A 14,573-nucleotide genomic window follows, 5' to 3' on the forward strand; every position below is an offset into this window, starting at 1 on the left:
TTAACTATTATACTGCTAATAAGTACTCCAAGAAGGTGCGGGAGCTGCATTTCCATGGACTGTCAATGAACTGTGGCAGCAGCTCCTGCAGGTGAGACCTGGGCAGGGTTCGCTGCCTACTCGCCTTGCTCACACACCACTGAGACAGGGTTCGTGCTCGGGGACCCACAAGCTCCCTCCTTTGCCTGACCATTAGGGCTGGCAGCAGATTTGGACTTGCTGGGGCATTTGCTCCTGTCGTTCCATGGTTATTCACAAGCATAGCGTTGTTTTATTGAGAAGGAAGAGGTAGCCCAGGTATTCCTACTCTCTGCTCTTTTCTGGCTCTGTAGGAAGGTGATGGGATAAAGAGAGGAAGCAAGCAAGTACCTTATCTGCTAAACTGTTAAGTTGTGCCTGATGGAGAGCTGAGACACTGTAGGGACTTTCACAGTGTTGGTAACTCCTGGCTGTAAGCAGAACTATATTCAGTTAGAGAAACAGCTACAGAAATCTATCCCCAAAAGCTAAAGTCCAATAAGATAGAGGAAGGGGGAATAAGGGTTACAACATGTATCTCAAACATATTAGCAGGTGTTGAAGGAAACTGAAAATCACTTTCTTCCAGGGGTTATTTGAGGATTATGAAAAAGTAACATAAAAAAGGGCTGTTTCTCCTGTGATTGCCTCAAATTAATCATTTTAATCTTATTCTTACATGATGTCTCATGTTACTTTGGATCAGGATGTAAATCTCCCAATTGTTCCCACTAGCCAGTGTGTTTTCTGAGTACACGTTCCTGGGAGGTATGCTCCGAAACACCTCCGGGGCTGCTGCTGTCACTATGAGCCCAGGCCACAGGACTGGCCCGGAGCTAATCCCTTTTCTGCCCAGAAATGCACCCAGTGTTGATTTTGGGTCCACAACCTTAGATCCACCCTGCCTGCACTGCTTACTTGCTGCCATAGATACAGGCATGAATACGCCAGGACAGAAAGGGTGGGAGCCGCAGCCCCGCAGCCTGCTCTGCCCTCAGGACCTTCAGGTGAAAGGTTTTAGATGTGCGCGCACCCGGGGACGAGCCTGCAGCCGGAGCCGCTTCGCTTCTGGGCAGGGAGCAGAGCATCAGAGGCTTTTCTAGCATCTTTTGGACCTTTTATAGCACAAAGGTGTTAGTTTTTGATACTGTTTAGGGGTCTGTCATAGAATCATTGTTTAAATTTTACCCGCCCACCATCCCAAATAAGAAAGCCCTTTTGCAAGCATTTTTATGTTAAATACGAAATTAAAAACAAAAATGGAAAGTGGAAGCTTTCCACTGATGCCACTACAATTTCTACATTTTTACCATTAATTTGAATTAAATGAATTCAGTTCAGTAATTTCTGGTCTCAGTCAGGATTAAGATCTTCACTGCTGAGCTATGCACAGATTGAAAGACCGGGTCGTATCTTAGAGATCCCTTTTTTAAAGTGCATGAAATGAAGTGAGTTGAAGAGAAAGGAGAATGACAGTCTTAGCAAAAGTCAAGTGCAGGGACCTGAGTAGCGGTTCTGCCATATGGGCGGCAGAATAAGTCTCCTGCTTTGTCGAAGCTGTCTAATGTGATTTTTTTTTCATCAGTCAGTTTGGTATGACTCAATAAAGACATTTAGGACTTAATTCACATTGATTTTAGTGAGAGACTCCTGAAAATCCCGCAAGGCAGGCATCTACATTTTTAGGTAATCAGATATAGCTAAAAACTGTATTAAGTCTCTGCTAAATGGAGAAAATACCTTCATCACAGAGAAATTTGAGGTTAAAAAAGACTAAAAGATTGTATTGGTTATTGCAGTAATGTGAATCAGCTTTAAATACCTAAAATGGCCTGGAGAGACAGGGGTCCTGATGCTGGTGTGGTCAAAATGGGCCAAATTCTACAGTCATTACTCAAGCAAAACTCCTGTGAAAAATCAGTGTAAGGTTTGCCAGGGTAAAGATTTGGACTTTCAGTGGGTGATTGCTTAGTCTTTTATCATTTGTTAGATCAGCAAACGCTTCTCAGCATGCAGCGTGCACACAGGATATAATTTAGACCACCTACAGAACAGCTTGTCTGATTCCTAACTGCAAGCCATTAAAAACTAGAATGTAAATATGATATTTGAGCCAATAGTGCCATCAACATAGAATGGATTTCTGCTTCAAAATTAGAGGCATGTCTTGCCTGACTGGATTTCACAACCACCGCTTGTCTGTGAATTGTCTTCGCGAGACTCTGAAGTTAAAAAGACCCTGAGCTGGTAACATGCTGCTGATTTAAGGACTATAATTAGATCAGAATATAGCCTGGCTTTGGTTTAGTTGCAAAAGCACAGACAGTTGCAAAAGCAAAATTTTTCTCACCTGGATGCTGCTATGGATTAGGAGCAACTCCGCTGACTTCGGCTCTTAGGTGCTGCGGAAGATTGCGAAGCTGGGTCCACAGTGCCCTACATGAGAGGTTATTTTTTATTAGTGCTAGAGTAGGGCTTCGGGAGCTAAAAAAAAGTTCAAGACCCTATTCTCTCAGGAGCTGTACACATGCATGCTAGGTCTTCAGAGCTAAATAACCAGAGTGACGGAAGTATAACCACAAGCGCTGCAGGAGCTGGAGGCAACTGAACGGCCAGAGGTCTGAAGGAACCTGTGTGTGAGGGCACAGGGGAAGGTGGCAACGCGCCCGGGAGCAGAAGCCTGGATGGCAATTAATGCCCCGTATCAACTGCACCACGCTGCCAGCGCTGCCTTGGCTGTTCTCATCCTTCAATGGATATTGTGTACACTATTCTTATGGTACTCTTGGTAATTTTAAGCACTCTAGAGTCACGGCCATTTATAGCGTATGGAATTTCAGTGGTGTTTATATTTCCATGTGAAAACCACTGATATGATGACTTAGTCATTTATGTAACATTAGGGGATAGATGAAGATGGGGATCCTGGCCTCTTTCCATGCTAAAACATGTCTTATGTTTGTAACATTATAGCACGTTTGCTTGGATGTATTTTCACTGCATTGATGAATTTGTGATTAATGAGGTTTTATCGTAAAAATTCTGTACACAACTATAAATTACATGCAATTATATGTGTAGAAACAAAGTAAAAAATATTTGGGTTGGAGTGCACAACTTTGATTTGGCCACATTTACTGGTTATACGCAACCAAATCTGGTAGTTTTTCTTACAAAAACAAAGTAATTAAATAACAGTAATGATACTTTTGCATGCAGACTGAGTGACATAATGTGGCTTATTAATGAGAACAACAAAGAACAGTGGGATTAAATGTATCCCTGGTGCAACACAGTTGCTAAAAATCAACATTACCGCTGGGACTAATTTGGTCTAAAATGGATTGTTTCCCAGAGAGCGTTGCTATGTGAAATCTTCTTATTGTTGAGCAAGAAAGGAACAATGACCTCACTTAACATTTGCTTTTTTTCACTTACCTTTTTCCACTGTTTTTAGTGTGATTGTACAGGTGAAAATGGGGGCATGATTTGGTCCCACCGTGTAAAGAGATACAAAATTTAACATCCGGCTGGGGAGAGAGAATGCTTTGATTTGCCGCTTTTCAAAGAGTTTGCAAACAACGTAGCTATAACATATTAGTCTAACTTAAATATTTCCAGAGGTTGTGTTAAACCAGTGAGCCTTAGACAGGAAATGCTGTGTTATCTGAAGAATAATTAATTCCTAGAAGCTTCAGTTGTACCTGGAGGATGAAATGACGAGACATAGTTTTAAAAATAACCCTTCTTTCAGATTTCAGAGATAACAGATGGGTCCAGATGGCCTGGTGTTATCCTGATCGTGGTCAGGAAGCAAACTCTGTTGGTACAGGGTAACTGAACAGGCAAAAATGTCCCTGTTTGGAGCATTACCTGATGCATGTTGTGAAATTAATTGTGAAATACTCACTGAGCAGGTTGTTGTTAATGATTATCAATGATAAACTTGTTAAATTCAACCTGTTTTGCTTGTGAAAGTGTTGCTGTAATTAAGGCCTAATCCCGCCATCGCTGTCCCTGTGTAAATTAATTCAATTCTGGACAGAAGAGCAATTCCAGTGGTTCAGAATTTGTGCAAGTGCTCTATGTTGATAAATCTTTATGGATGTGTGATACAGGAAAAATAAATTTAGAGAGGAAACCTATTTCAGCTTTAAATTTCTAAGAAGTAATTATAGGCAACAGTGAATAAAAATAAATTTTAAATTATGAAGCCTAGGTTGATGGTTTCCACTTAACAATTTTAAAAATAAATTTATGCATGGGAGGATTTATATAGACCAATAACACTGCACCGTCCTGAAGGCTAGAAATTGAAAAAGAATAATACATCAATGTTATACTGAGATATAATACTTTATACCCTAATTTTTGTGCAGAATAACATGTTTTTCTTGGATAGAAGAATTTTGTGTCAGCTCTTAACCATGTTACAGTTTCTTCTGGCATCCAGACTTGGGAAGCTAACATTTATCTAGTTGGACTATTAGCACTTTACAGCCCAATCTGAAACTTTCTCTAGTCCCTCTACTAAATAAACTTAACAAAGAGTCTGGGAATCATAGTTTTCTCTTTACAGATGCCCTTTAACCTTCATGACTGTTCCTAGCTATATATTTATTTAGATAAAACACAGTACTTCTGTGAAACACTAGACTGCCTACATCTACAGTCATTTCCTACAGGGCGGAAAAAAAAAAGCAAGCTTGTCGATATGCTTCAGTTTTCATTCGCCTCAGTGTAATCATCTTTTGTGATTTAAAAGCTGGGAATATGTTGATCTTCATTGCACCACTGTTTAAAGGAACGTAATGTATACACGCCCAGGTTTTGGTGCATGGATTGGGATAATGTTAATTTTAATCTAAAAGGAATTTAGTGCCCACTGAACAGCTTTATTTACAACGTATCTTAGCTATGGATGCCGATAATAGTTGGGATGGTGTTTTAGAGAGACTAAAACTGCAGTCGGCTTGGCTGACTATTGAGCTGTGTTACAGTTTTCTTCGGTGTAAAATGTGGTTTGTAAGTGTCTTATATAGGGTTTGGACACAGCAGGACTTGGAATGGACAGCCCCCCATCCCCAAATCCAGATAAGGTGACATTCATCAGACTCCAGCATCCATTTCTAGCAGGCCAGTCATTAGGTGATCACACTTTAAGATTACCTAGGTGTACAAAGGTGTTTGAAATACTAATCAGATGTTTTTTTAAAAAAAAAATTCACATATGACTTGGTGTCCTTGTTGCTTTGACTTCAGCCTACCTGGTTTGAGTCTCCTCTCACCCTGATGTAAGCTGTTGCACTGGTGCTCCATGACTTGTGCACGGGCTTTCTGCAGGGTCACCTTGTCTGAGGGGCTCTGGGGAATGGCGGTACCATCCATCTCCTCTGCGGCAGTTGTCGCTGTCTCCTCTGTGGTGGGAAGGGGTGTCCTTGGGAGAGGGACAATTATCCTGGCCAGGGAAGGAAAGCAAGCGGCAGTGTTATAGTGCCTGCGTGCACCGTGCTGATACACTGCGAGTCCTCCCCGTGAACATCTGTTCCGACACACCGCGCGGCATCCAAGTGCCATTCAGTGCCGCGGTTGTAGTCGAGACAGTATGTTTTGAATTCCAGAATGCCTCTATTTTTGTTTTAAGGAAATACAATCCCATAGATAATTATTTCACTGCTGAAGGATGGCTTTCCAGGCATGGTACCTTCCCTTTTACAAAAATCTATGTCTGTTTTATCTAAACCACCAGAAATCATAATAACTACCCTCCCTCCCTTTTTTTTTTTTACACATAAATTTGCTATCATTCCTTCTCATACTTGAATGTTCTCCCACCTGTCCTCAATTTAATCCGTGAATGTAAGCACATAAATCTTCGTGACATTTTGGCAGAAAGTACCTATTTTCAGATGACTCCTTTAGGAAACTCTGAATCCAGGTGTTTGTTTTTTGCATAAAGTGTTGCAAAAGGGGAATTTTAATGTGACCATACAACCAAAAAACTGGTTACATTTGAAATTCTGTAAAAGGATGGGCTAGCATGCATGCAAACTTTGCATATCTTTTCGACACCCTGAGTTATATTCAGATAGCTAAATTATAATTACTGCACCATCTGTAAAGGAAAGGAATATGGGATTTTCCTGCTACAAGCATGATTACACAAACTTTGTTATGTGTAATGAACATGCACTGCACTGGATGTTTAAAAGTCCTTTATCACATTTGACAAAGAGAGATGAAAAGTGGAATGCTGATCTCAAAACATATTTTTGGGGTGGGGTGAAAAAAGAAGAAAAAAACCCAAACAGCGAGATGAAACAGTTGGCTATTTTTCTTTGGCCAGATGGTTTCTAAACAAAGATCAGAATCTATTTGAAAGTCTGATCATAAGGTCCGCACTAAATAGTTTTGACATAAGGACTGCATGATCTGAAATTTGAAAAGCCTTTTACCTTTAGTTACTATGGGGCCTATAAGAACCTAAGCTTTATTTAAGGTTGAATGCTGAATTAAAACAGAGGTGCTCACTGTTTGCTCTCTACCAGCTTTTAAATACTGTATAGGGAACAGATTTCTTAGTAAATGCATGCTATTCTACAACTGCTGGGGGGAAAAAAAAAATCTCACTCCCTTAAAATTACTCTAATATGTCACCAAACTGAAAATGCCTCCCAAATAATTGATCATTAAAAAAAATATCCTGTGTACTAAGCATATGTGTATGGATACCATATTAAAAAATTACAAAGAAGTCCTTTGTTTCTAAGGTGGTGAGGAGAGCGTTGTATTTTGCAGTCCACAGTCTTTTACTTTTCACCCAAAGGTGAGATTGGCTGCTGGGGGGTGCTTTGGCTATTAATGGGACAAATAACTGATTGGGAAAAACTCAAAAAGGGGAGGAAAAGAAAAGGCTACCAAAAAGAAAAAAAAAGGAAAAAAAAAAAAAAGAGGGAAAAAAAGAAGAAGAAACTGACAGGGAATTAGTTGGCTTTTCTTCCTCTGATATAAAATCTTAGCACAGCCCTCTCCCTTCCCTAAAAAAATCCTGTAGCAAAGCAGATCTGCATCTCACACACACCTTTTTCTCTTGAGACAGGACGGAGGAACGGACCACACAGGACAGTGGTTACACTATATCTCTTAGCTCACACTCCTGGCAGGCAGTCAGATGTGATGGAGATAAGGGCAGTACAAGGACTTAGGGGGAGGATAAGAGCGCGCATTGTTCCAACGCTGATATTCCCCACTATAGAGAGACTATTTTTTTTTCTTTAAATCCCGTAATCACTTATATTTTGCAGAACAACAAAAAAACCTTTCTCCTTTTTGCTTCTAATGGACTAATCCTGCAGAAAGGCTTTGCTCTGAATTCATACTTTTCTATAGGGCCACAATCTCTTTTCTAGTGAAAAGGTTATTTCAAAGGTCTTTTGACCAGGCCGGGCGGCCGGGAGCGCTCCCGAGGTGGCAGCACAATTGCCGGCGCAGGAGGGGAGTGGCAGCTGCGGCGCCCGCATCTCAGCGCCCGCTCCCTGCTGCCCTTAGAGTTTCTGGAGTTGACTACGACTCTGGGAGCCAAGATAAGACACTGATGTAAGGAAGATTGATGCATTGATTGTGCTGCGTGAGACCATAGTGTTCAGCTGCCGCCGCTACCTCCTTGCAGGGCTTTTAGCACCGGCACCAGTCTCTCAGGGTTTGCTGATAGAAAGGGGAGGGAGAGGCTGCGGTTGGGGGTCTCAGATGAGATGCCTGACGTACCTGCTGTCACCTTTGTGGTTCACTCTTGTAGAGCACCCTTAAAGGTGAGCAAAACCAGCCCCTTGCACTCCGTCTCCTCAGCATACCTTTACTGAAGAGAGCAAACAGAAATTTGGATGGGCCCGTGGAGTTGGCTGTTGTTACTGCTGCTTTTTTGGCATCATCAGAACAATCCCTTTAAAATCCCAACTTCCCATGAACTTACCCATTCTGATCTGAATTTCGGGTGCAGGGATTCCCGCTGGCCACCCTAATCTCCTGCCTGGGCAAAGGATTCTTTTTATGCTGATGGCACAAAGGACTTTGTGGCAAGCTTTACACAGCATGTGCAAGTGAACCGATCTTGTGTTCGCAAGCAGGAGGAGAGTTTTCCTTCTTTCTTTCTTTCTTTAAGTATTCAGTTCATAGTGGTTTGTTCCTTTTACTCACTCAAGCTATCCCAGGGTAGAGAGTGGGTTTCTTGCCAAAAATAGAAGCATATTCTACTTCTGGGGGGAAATAGCTTTGCTGCTCAGAAATAGCACTTTACACTTGCTCTAGCGATCCAGAACAGTTTATAGAGAAACATTATGCCGCTGATAAAACTACTTTATAAGGTGAAATTATGCCCCAGGTTCAATGGAACATCTGAGGGCAGAGTTTGTTTCCTGAAGGCTCATATTGCACAGTTCTTCACTGCTGAATATTAGTATCAGCTATAGCAGATATTCCCAAATGGAAAAAGTGGTAGTTGTTGCTATCTAAGGTAAAGCTAAATGGAACAAGAGGCATTAAAATTAATCTCCAAAAAAGAAGAAACAAAAAAGGCTAAAAAATTGTGTTCTTCTAGAGGAATGGTAGATATTTCTGATATACAAATGGGATTGTATCTCCTAGGGGAGTTGATCTGACATCTCCTTTGACACCAGAGACATGACATTTTCCAATCTCACGTCACATCTTCCCCTTCCCACACAGTGGAGCCGAGTCAGCCTCGGGAGCGGCAGAAGCACGTGTGCATTGCACCGCTGCAGCGAGCCAGCACAGCCCCCCTGGGCTCACCACCCCCCTGCCCCCGCAGTGGGTTCCTGCTCTCGGACCCTCTGTGCCAGCCTCGGACCCATAGGCACTGGTGCAATGAGTTGCCCTGGACACAAGCCCGTTGGGGCTGTCACCAGCCAGCCAGGGAGTTTTCATTGTTAAAGGGTATATGATGGAAATCATACTGATCTCAGGGGCAAATTCCACTTTTTATTTTCCTGGCTGAGTAAAACTGCCAGTAATATCCGGGGCTTGGGTCCAATTTGAGCATTGTCTGGGTAAATGTCCCTCTGATTCCTTCTTTCCTTTCATTAGAAAGACTCCTTCATAATCAATGCTAAAATGCTAATTGGGGGAGTAGAAAATCCCCAGATTTTTCACAAAATTATTTCATTTTGCACCAATTACTAAAAATTTCAGAAGTTCTTAATAGAAGAGAGGACATATTTAGGTAAAATATATTTGTATTTTCCATAGTGCTTAGCAGCTCCAGGTTTTCTTTCCCTTAAAAAGGATGAAAGTTAGTTTTGCATTTTTAAGATTTCAGAACTGCGTAATACTCACAGGCTGTTTCAGCACAATACTTCACAACTGCAATGCAGTTTCCACCTTTTAAAATGCTTTAGTAACTTAAATAGTAAAATTAGCAAGGTTTGATGTGTAGAGCAAGTAATTACAGGAGTACAGTCAGTATTTCTCATACCAAGAGAAAATTAGCATGGTAATTAAATTCGTGTCTACTTTGTTTTGCAGCTGTATTTTTGCTAATCTAATCTAATAATCTTGGAAGTTTATAATTACTTGTCTTTTAAAGTGCATCTGCTAGCTGGCATGGTGTGGCAAGCACAACTGATATTTGTTTTATTATAACCAGTGCCTGTGCAGTCCTTTTGGAGTGCGAAGCAAAAAGAATTGCCACAGAGGTCAGTTTAATTATTAGAGTTGAGGTAAGCACTGGGTCTTGTGTATCTGCTGGATACTCCATGTGCTTCAGCCAGCTCTCCATCTTAAGTCTACAGCAGTTTTCCAAGATGATTATAAAAATAGCACTGTTGAAAATATCAGCAGGAAAAAAACATATTTTAGTTTTGTGTCTGCTGCAGTTGTCTCCTTTTTACTAATCAGAATTCATTAGTCTTTAGTAATAGCATTAACAGGTGCTAAGTGTGTGGCTTTATTTCAGGAGCACGAACTCTTTCTGCATGTCTCTTGATTTTGCAAAATTTGTTACAACAGTGATCAAATAGGACAGTATATTATCTGCTGAAGAAGAAAGTATTGTGTATTTGGTATTTGATGTTCGTGCATTCTCATAGTAGGAATAGTTAGGAAAAACATATGGGGACAGATCTTCCTTTACTCAAGCTGATGATGCAGTCTAATACATTTACATTTAAACCTCAGAGGAGGTACTGTTCTTAATTAAGAATAGTAGTGAGAAAGGAGTGGTTGTGAGGATCTTAAAAAAAAAAAAAAAAAAAGGAAACAAATCCCTACCTCTGCATTTCAGTCCCAGATTCTCTCTGGATTAGAGCTGCTTAATCTAAACCACTGAAAGCAACGCAATCCTCCTAAAATAGATATCTAAATCCTTCCTGTTTTCACTGACACACTTTATGTAACTACTGCTATTTATTTGCTCTCCTCTTTAATTTGGCTATTTTTGATCTGAGCTCAGAGCAAATGGCACTGTATTTTATGACTGAAAAAGCAAGTGAATGGGCAGGTGGGGGTGCCCAGCCCTCCCGGCTGCCCTGCAACTATCAGTGCTTTCACATGTTTGGACTCACACGGAGATGCTGTCCTGGGCATGGTGGGGTCCACTATTTCTCTTGCATCAGTGGGGAGGAATGATAGATGAACTTCCACTGCTCTGCAAGGAGTAGTTCTGTGTAAAATTGACTGCTACAAGTGAGGTGGATGAAGTTTTTGAGCAGTTTGTTTATTAATCCTCCTCCCACCACCTTCAGGTCAACAAAAGCTAGACAGAAATTATTTTGCTCAAAAAAGAAACTAAACCCTAAACACTTCAGGTTTTGGAATGAAATACTTGTCTGGCTCCAAAGAGTGAGCGTTATCCAAGTTAATTCTTGCTTGTTTTGGGGTAGCTGAAAATTCAGTCCTAATATCTGCTCACTCCCATTATTTTCCTGTTATGCCAGCAAACTGTCTGCCCAGTTCTGCTTTACAAATTTTTGTCACTCTTCAGAGATGTAAAAAACCCCAAGCAAGCAAGCAACCAACCAACCAGCAACATCAAAACTCCAGTGTTAATTGCCTGGTTGTCCAGTCCTCACCTCAAACACCCACTGAAAGCAGGTGTTACCATCTACAGACCTCACCTGTAATCTGGGCTGCTTGAGCCAGTGAGTGTTGGACTACAAATTTAGGCTTGTGCACATTATTTATAAAGCTTATTTTGTTTTACTGGACCACAGCAGATGTGTGCTCAGATTGCAGGTACGATGCAACATGTGGGGGCAAGTCCCGTCCTTGTGCCCAAAATGACCAACGCAGATAGGAAAAGCGGCTGATGAATATCACTGAGAAGCAGAATTCCAGTGTCGGATATGTCAGTGCAAACTGGAAATGACTCAGCTGAAACCACTCAGGTCATTTCAGATTTATATGTACCAGAGGGGTGAAATTTGGTCTCTTAGTTATTGATAACTTTCATACCATTTTAGAAAAATCTCATTTGCTTCTCTCTGCTTCTGCAACAGTCAGGCTTCACGGTAGGAGGGAAAAAGCTCTGAATTTCCAAGACGCAGTTTGGTAATTAAAACTCCAACAGCATGATATGCAGTGTTATGCCCATTTGTGCTGTATAAATAAATATCCAAAAATGTTTTTTTAGATTCTGCCTTGTCTATTACTGAAACCAAAAGCATTTGTGCTTCCAAAATGATCCTCAGAGAGTTGCTTTGCATTCACAGAGATTTTCAGATTGGCAGGGAGCCACTGGACAACTTACTGAAAGTCACTGAAAGCTAGAAGCGATGTGAGGGTTAGACACGGAAGCACAACTTCACAGATATTATAGGGCCAATTCACATTTCACTTACAGAGGAGAATGAGTATAATAATAAAATGCACTTCATTAGAAAACAAATATATTGTTCCAAAAAGATCCTTATTACCACTTCTGTACCTAATATAATTCTTCCAGATGAAAACAATACTCAAAAGAAAAAAAACCCCACCAACAATTCTGCTAGCTGTTGAGTAAAGCTATGGTGAGGATAGTCAGAGTGCAAACACCTAGCTATGTGATTTGGTTGTACAGAGGTTAAGGCTGAGAGTATGAACTACAATTAAGAAGTTATTTTTTTTGTTCACACATTTTTTTTTAAATTGTCCAGTCTATTCATTCAAAATTACTTGCCATTTCTTCAAAATGTTGTTTTGCTTTTTGAATAGTACACAACCTATTCACTGTAAGGGTTCACTATTCAAATGTCAGAAGCCTCGGTGTGGTTAGCTTCTGAAGCGATGTGGTATTGGTTTTGGTTGCGATTGGGTGATTTATATAATCCAATGGATTGCAAATTGCAAATGTAACAATGGAGAAGTAGCGCTATCTTTGAAAGTCTGACTTCTCATCCCTGTTCGCCTGAAGTTCTCCATTTACAAGTGGTGATAATAATGTGCAGCACACTGGAAGGGTATATGCTTTTCTGCTGAGATGCTGTGGGGACTATTGAATGAGACGATCTCTTTGGTGAGAGCCATCAGGAAGCGCTCTGCTGAACTGCAGCGCTTGCAGATGACATTTGTTTAAGCTGCAGCTTTAAATTCAGCCCAGTTTGCTTCTTCATGGCAGCTGTGTTTTGTCCCGCAGGCTCCTGAATTTCTCTGAGAGCATCAAAGTTGCTTGGCACTTTTACAGGGTCTTAGCAGAAAAAGGTGCATGTTGGCTGTTTTGATTAAAGCAAAGGAACCAAACTAAGAGAAATGCAGTCAAGAGCCACATGTTAGGTTTGTGCCCACACCTTGTTCCTGCAGAGGAGCCGGGTGCTCCTGTCAGCTCCTGTCCTGAGGGCAGAGGCAGGCAGCATGTGGCCACAGCAGCCTCGCCATGCTGGGAGCACCAGGTCTGGGACAGGCACTCTGTCCCTCTCCCTGGCTGCAGGCAGCTTGTGGGGCTGAGGATTTGGTGGTCTAAAGAGGGGGCAAATGCTTTGTAAGGATAAACCAATCTGCATCTCTGACTCTCATATATTACATGCTACAGATCCCAGAGGTGTGTTCACAACACGCCTAAAGGCTGCAGAGTGACAGGCATGCTGGGTGTGTGGCAGCTTTCCTGGCAAGCATTTGCTTGTAATCCTCTGCTTTGGCTATATGATGGGAGTTGCTGTTTCTGTACTGCACTAAGCATGCTAGATTTGCTTTGTCACCAGGATTTTGTGCAAGGAAGACTGTATGCTAGGCTGACTTTTGGCAGGGTGTGGGGAGAATGGCTGTACAGCCAATAATTAATTCCATAATTGCTTTAACCTGAGACAAACCTTTTTAAACTGTGTGTTATCATCACAGTGCAAAGAAAGCATTGCAAAAACTCCATGCAATGAGCTGAATATGCAGCTGATGGTGAGCTGAAGATCTTGAGCTCAACTATCCTGTCCAAATGAGTACTGTTGGCTTAGCTATGCCAGTTTTCTTATGAGATTCTTTAACTGCATAAAGAAAGTAGCTAACATATTTTTCTCAATGCCTTTGGGTATCTACCTTGGATTTTAATTTTCTGCCTCATAGAAAGTGATGTTTGTATATTACAGTGGTGAAACATCATCAAAATATCTTTACATGATACATAAAAAGGAAACCATATAGCAGAACAGAGCAAACTGTCAGTAACCGCAATACCAACTATACAGCCTTTCATTGCAGTGCTACTTGCCAGTAACGATGCCTTGCACGTATAATTGCTAGTTTCTAAATGTATTACTGGCTTTCAGAGGCAATTACTACAGAAATGATCCACAACAATTTTCCTGTATTTCATTTGTAGAAGTTCCGCAAGCTTTGCCCTTTCTCTTTGCTGTGAAATTGGAGGAAACTGCTGGTCTCCCACTGAAAAAAATGAAGGCACTCATACTCTGAATCTGAATGCTGATATTTGTAACGACACCTTCAACAGAGTCATTAAAGTCCTTTTTCTGGACAAGTGCTTGGCATGAAAAACAATTTCTATGCATATACAATATATATATATAGAAAAAATATCTACAAGTATTTATTTGTTTGTATTTGCAGTTCCTCACCATTGCTCACTGGCAGCCAGGTGCACAAGGCTGCCATTTAAGTGGCTGCTGGCTACTGTGGAAAGGGTAGAGGTGAAAGTGGAACTGTGATTGTATGAAGAGACAACGAAAAATTTCTGCCTACAATGAGAAGGTGGCATATTTCCTATGGCTGTCTGCCCTGTAAGTCAGTCTGTCCTTGGCAAGAACCAAAAATGCTTAGTAAACATCCATTACCTTTTAATTTAAAATCTATTTAGTGCACTTCAAATATGTACGCTTATAAAACCAGGAGTTTGGTTTTGGCCTCTCTTTACCAATTAAATGCAGATTATTTATGTATTTATAGGAATTTAAAATACTGTAAACGAAGGGGCGGTTCGTTCTCCGACAATATCAGTCTAAATAGGGAGTTTCAGTTTCATTGATGCTCTTCCCCCTCATCAATAGTATACATGAGCACAGATTCCATCTTTACATGCTATCATCCGTGAAGTATTGTTAACTCATTATCTGGTGGACTAA

The 14,573-nt window shown here is 41.0% G+C and overlaps 1 long non-coding RNA gene across 4 annotated transcripts in view; it reads right to left on the minus strand.

The window, feature by feature from the left end:
* LOC129211566 (uncharacterized) overlaps positions 1–14,573 on the minus strand; it is a 44,459-nt gene that overhangs the window by 16,261 nt on the left and 13,625 nt on the right. For 3 of the 4 annotated variants that reach the window (XR_008578868.1, XR_008578867.1, XR_008578870.1), the window contains 2 exons: positions 5,286–5,476; positions 2,369–2,454 (listed from right to left, as the gene is read on the minus strand). This is a non-coding gene — a long non-coding RNA (uncharacterized LOC129211566). Of the gene's footprint in view, positions 1–2,368; positions 5,477–14,573 lie in introns of all 4 variants that reach the window. The other variant, XR_008578869.1, reaches the window with a different exon arrangement.

This window comes from Grus americana, chromosome 11 (genome assembly GCF_028858705.1).
Source record: "Grus americana isolate bGruAme1 chromosome 11, bGruAme1.mat, whole genome shotgun sequence".
NCBI lineage: Eukaryota > Metazoa > Chordata > Aves > Gruiformes > Gruidae > Grus > Grus americana.